This window comes from Arachis hypogaea, chromosome 13 (genome assembly GCF_003086295.3).
Source record: "Arachis hypogaea cultivar Tifrunner chromosome 13, arahy.Tifrunner.gnm2.J5K5, whole genome shotgun sequence".
Lineage (NCBI taxonomy): Eukaryota > Viridiplantae > Streptophyta > Magnoliopsida > Fabales > Fabaceae > Arachis > Arachis hypogaea.
In genome coordinates this window covers 78,812,564-78,818,011 of record NC_092048.1, presented here as the reverse complement: position 1 = coordinate 78,818,011, position 5,448 = coordinate 78,812,564, and the positions used below count along the sequence as shown (strand labels likewise).

General features: G+C 36.2%; 1 non-coding gene across 1 annotated transcript; it reads right to left on the bottom strand.

Moving 5' to 3' along the window:
• Positions 1–4,994: 4,994 nt before the first annotated feature.
• Positions 4,995–5,102, bottom strand: LOC112740096 (small nucleolar RNA R71). Its single transcript, XR_003171031.1, has one exon. It is a non-coding gene; the product is annotated as a small nucleolar RNA R71 (small nucleolar RNA).
• Between the last annotated feature and the right edge of the window lie 346 nt (positions 5,103–5,448).

Here is a 5,448-nt window from a genome sequence, read left to right as displayed (position 1 = left end):
ACAAAGCTTGCAGAAAAAAAAGAGAAAAAAAAAAGGGGGCGAAAAAAAAAATAGAAAGGAAAAGAAAAAGCAAGCAGAAAAAGCCAAAAGCTCTTAAAACCAAGAGGAAACAGCAAAAAGCCAATAACCCTTAAAACCAAAAGGCAAGGGAAATAAAAAGGATCCCAAGGCTTTGAGCATCAGTGGATAGGAGGGCCTACAGGAATAAAATCCTAGTCTAAGCGGCTAAACCAAGCTGTCCCTAACCATGTGCTTGTGGCGTGTAGGTGTCAAGTGAAAACTTGAGACTGAGCGGTTAAAGTCAAGGTCCAAAGCAAAAAAAGAGTGTGCTTAAGAACCATGGACACCTCTAATTGGGGACTTTAGCAAAGCTGAGTCACAATCTGAAAAGGTTCACCCAATTATGTGTCTGTGGCATTTATGTATCCGGTGGTAATACTGGAAAACAAAGTGCTTAGGGCCACGGCCAAGACTCATAAAGAAGCTGTGTTCAAGAATCATCATACTGAACTAGGAGATTCAATAACACTATTCGAAATCTAAAATTCCTATAGATGCCAATCATTCTGAACCTCAATGGATAAAGTGAGATGCCAAAACTATTCAAGAGGCAAAAAGCTATAAGTCCCGCTCATATGATTGGAGCTATGTTTCATTGATAGTTTGGAATTTATAGTATATTCTCTTCTTTTTATCCTAATTGATTTTCAGTTGCTTGGGGACAAGCAACAATTTAAGTTTGGTGTTGTGATGAGCGGATAATTTATACGCTTTTTGACATTGTTTTTAGTATGTTTTTTGTAGGATCTAGTTACTTTTAGGGATATTTTCATTAGTTTTTATGTTAAATTCACATTTCTGGACTTTACTATGAGTTTGTGTGTTTTTCTGTGATTTCAGGTATTTTCTGGCTGAAATTGAGGGACTTGAGCAAAAATCAGATTCAGAGGTTGAAGAAGGACTGCTGATGCTGTTGGATTCTGACCACCCTGCACTCAAAGTGGATTTTCTGGAGCTACAGAACTCGAAATGGCACGCTTCCAATTGCGTTGGAAAGTAGACATCCCGGGCTTTCTAGCAATATATAATAGTCTATACTTTGGCCAAGAATAGACGACGTAAACTGGCGTCCAACGCCAGCTTTCTACCCAAATCTGGCGTCGAGCGCCAGAAAAGGAGCCAAAACCAGAGTTGAACGCCCAAACTGGCACAAAAGCTGGCGTTCAACTCCAAGAAGGACCTCTACACGTGCAACATTCAGGCTCAGCCCAAACACACACCAAGTGGGCCCCGGAAGTGGATTTATGCATCAATTACTTACTCATGTAAACCCTAGTGACTAGTTTATTATAAATAGGACCTTTTACTATTGTATTAGGCATCTTTGGTCTCAGTTTTAATCCATTGTTCATCTTAGGAGACTATTGATCACGTTTTAGGGGGCTGGCCATCTTGGCCATGCCTGAACCTTCACTTATGTATTTTCATACAGTAGAGTTTCTACACTCCATAGATTAAGGTATGGAGCTCTGCTGTCCCTCAAAGATTAATGCAAAGTACTACTGTTTTCTATTCAATTCATCTTATTTCGCTTCTAAGATATCCATTCGCACCCAAGAACGTGATGAAGGTGATGATTATGTGTGACGCTCATCACCATTCTCCCCTATGAACACGTGCCTGACAAACACTTCCGTTCTACATGAAATAAGCTAGAATGAATATCTCTTAGATCTTCTAACTAGAATCTTCGTGGCGTAAGCTAGAATGATGGCGGCATTCAAGAGAATCCGAAAAGTCTAAACCTTGTCTGTGGTATTCGAGTAGGATTGAATGATTGAATGACTGTGACGAGCTCCTAACTCGCGATTGCAGGGCGTTAGTGACAGACGCAAAAGGATAGTAAATCCTATTCCAGCATGATCGAGAACCGACAGATGAATAGCCGTGCCGTGACAGGGTGCATGAGCATATTATTCACTGAGAGGATAAGATGAAGCCATTGGCAAGGGTGATGCCTCCAGACGATTAGCCGTGCCGTGACAGGGCATTGGATCATTTTCCTGAGAGATGACCGAAAGTAGCCATTGACAGTAGTGATGTATCACATAAAGCCAGCCATGGAAAGGAGCAAGACTGATTGGATGAAGATAGTAGGAAAGCAGAGGTTCAGAGGAACGAAAAGCATCTCCATTCGCTTATCTGAAATTCCTACCAATGATTTACATAAGTACCTCTATCCCTATTCTATTATTTATTATTCAAAAACTCCATAATTATTTTATATCCGCCTGACTGAGATTTACAAGGTGACCATAGCTTGCTTCATACCAACAATCTCCATGGGATTCGACCCTTACTCACGTAAGGTATTACTTGGACGACCCAGTGCACTTGCTGGTTAGTTGTATCGAAGTTGTGAACCATGGTATTGGCACCATGTTCTTGGCGCCATTGCCAGGGAAAGAAAGAGCCATGAATTTTACATAGTTAAAGTGTAATCACGATTACGCGTACCAAGTTGCTCACGTTGCCAGGGATTGTTTGAGCCTGGACATCACAATTTCGTGCACCAAGGTTTTGGCGCCGTTGCCGGGGATTGTTTGAGTTTGGACAACTGACGGTTCATCTTGTTGCTCTGATTAGGTAATTTTCTCTTTGTTTTATTTTCAAAAATTTTTCAAAAATATTTCAAAACTTTTCTCATCTGTTTTCGAAAAAAATTAAAAATGTTTTCAAAAATAAATTATTTTATGGCTTCAGAATTTTTAAGAATGAATTCTAGTGTTTTCATGAAGCATGTTGAAGCCTGGCTGGCTGTAAAGCCATGTCTCAATTCTTATACTCAAGAGAAGAGCTTCTTTATCTTTCTTAGCCAATTGGATGTTGAATGTGAGGAATGTCAGGCGTGTCATGTCTGAGTTACATACTAAAGCTTGGCTAGCTATTGAGCCAAACCTGACCCTTTGATTGGAGCTTTAGAGCATAAGATTCTTGGAATTCATATTAAAAATTTTGGAATCCTTATTTTCTTTTTCAAAAGAATTTTTCGAAAAATATAAAATAAAAATCCAAAAAAATTAGAAAATCATAGAAATCAAAAATATTTTTTCTGAGTCTTGAGTCATATCATAAGTTTGGTGTCACTTGCATATGCATCTTGCATTTTTCGAAAATTTCATGCATTCATAGTGTTCTTCATGATCTTCAAGTTTTTCTTGGTAAGTCTTCTTGTTTGATCTTGATGATTTTTTGTTTTGTGTCTTTTCATGTTTATCATATGCACTCTTGAATTCTTAGTGCCTAAGCATTAAAGAATTCTAAGTTTGGTGTCTTACATGTTTTCTTTGCATTAAAATTTTTTCAAAATTGTGTCTATGATGTTCATCTTGACATTCAAAGTGTTCTTGGTGTTCATCTTGACATTCATAGCATTCTTGCATGCATCACATGTTTTGATCTAAAAATTTCATGCATTGCACCTTTTTAGTGTTTTTCTCTCTTGCATCATAAAAATTCAAAAATCAAAAAAATATCTTTCCCTTTGTCTCTCATCAAATTCGAAAATTTGGGTTGACTTTTTCAAAAATTTTTAAAATCAAGTTGTTTCTTATGAGTCAAATCAAATTTTCAATTTGAAAATCTTATCTTTTTCAAAATCTTTTTCAAAAATCAAATCTTTTTCAAAATTCTTAGTTATTTTCGAAAATTCTAAAAAATATTTTTCAAAAATCTTCTTCTTATTTTTAGACCAAATTTTCGAAAATAACATAATCAATTAATGTTTTGATTCAAAAATTTGAAGTTTGTTACTTGCTTGTTAAGAAAGATTCAAACTTTAAGTTCTAGAATCATATCTTGTGATTTCTTATGAATCAAGTCATTAATTGAGATTTTAAAAATCAAATCTTTTTCAAAACTAATTTCTAAAATATCTTCTTATCTTATCTTTTTAAAAAATTTGATTTCAAAATATCTTTTCTAACCTCCTAACTTCTTATCTTTTCAAAATTTGTTTCAACTAACTAACTAACTTTTTGTTTGTTTCTTAACTTTTTCGAAACTACCTAACTAACTCTCTCTCTCTAATTTTCGAAAATATCTTCCCTCTTTTTCAAAAATTTCTTTTTAATTAACTAATTATTCTTATTTTTTATTTTTGATTTTAAAAATTTTCGAAAATTACTAACATTTTTCAAAAACCATTTTCGAAAATCACTAACTCTTTTTCAAAAAAAAAATATTTTTGAAAATTCTCCCTCTCCCATCTCATTCTATTTATTCATTCATATCCTAACATCTCATCTCACATATCTAGCCTCCTCACAGTTGTGTTTCTTCCATTATATTACATTCTTTGTCTCCCCCTCTTCTTCTACTCACACAGGGATCCCTATACTGTGGTATAAAGGATCTCTATTATTATTATTATTATTTTTCTGTGCCTTCTTCTTTGTCATATGAGCAGGAGCAAGGATAAGAACATTCTTGTGGAAGCAGATCCAGAACTTGAAAGGACTTTGAAAAAAAAATTAAGAGAAGCTAAAATACAACAATCCAGAGATAACCTTTCAGAAATTTTCGAACAGGAAGAGGAGATGGCAGCCGAAAATAATAATAATGTAAGGAAGATGCTTGGTGACTTTACTGCACCTAATTCCAACTTACATGGAAGAAGCATCTCCATCCCTGCCATTGGAGCAAACAACTTTGAGCTGAAACCTCAATTAGTTTCTTTGATGCAGCAGAACTGCAAGTTTCATGGACTTCCATCTGAAGATCCTTTTCAGTTCTTAACTGAATTCTTGCAGATATGTGATACTGTTAAGACTAATGGAGCAGATCCTGAAGTCTACAGGCTCATGCTTTTCCCTTTTGCTGTAAGAGACAGAGCTAGATTATGGTTGGATTCTCAACCCAAAGACAGCCTGAACTCTTGGGATAAGCTGGTCACGGCTTTCTTAGCCAAGTACTTTCCTCCTCAAAAGCTGAGCAAGCTTAGAGCTGATGTTCAAACCTTCAGACAGAAAGAAGGTGAATCCCTCTATGAAGCTTGGGAAAGATACAAATAGTTGACCAAAAAGTGCCCTTCTGACATGCTTTCAGAATGGACCATCCTGGATATATTCTACGATGGTTTATCTGAGTTATCAAAGTTGTCACTAGACACTTCTGCAGGTGGATCCATTCACCTAAAGAAAAATGCCTGCAGAAGCTCAAGAACTCATTGACATGGTTGATAATAACCAGTTCATGTACACTTCTGAAAGGAATCCTGTGAACAATGGGACGCCTATAAAGAAGGGAGTTCTTGAAGTTGATACTCTGAATGCCATATTGGCTCAGAATAAAATATTGACTCAGCAAGTCAATATGATCTCTCAGAGTCTGCATGGAATGCAAGCTGCATCCAACAGTACTCAAGAGGCTTCTTATGCAGAAGAAGTT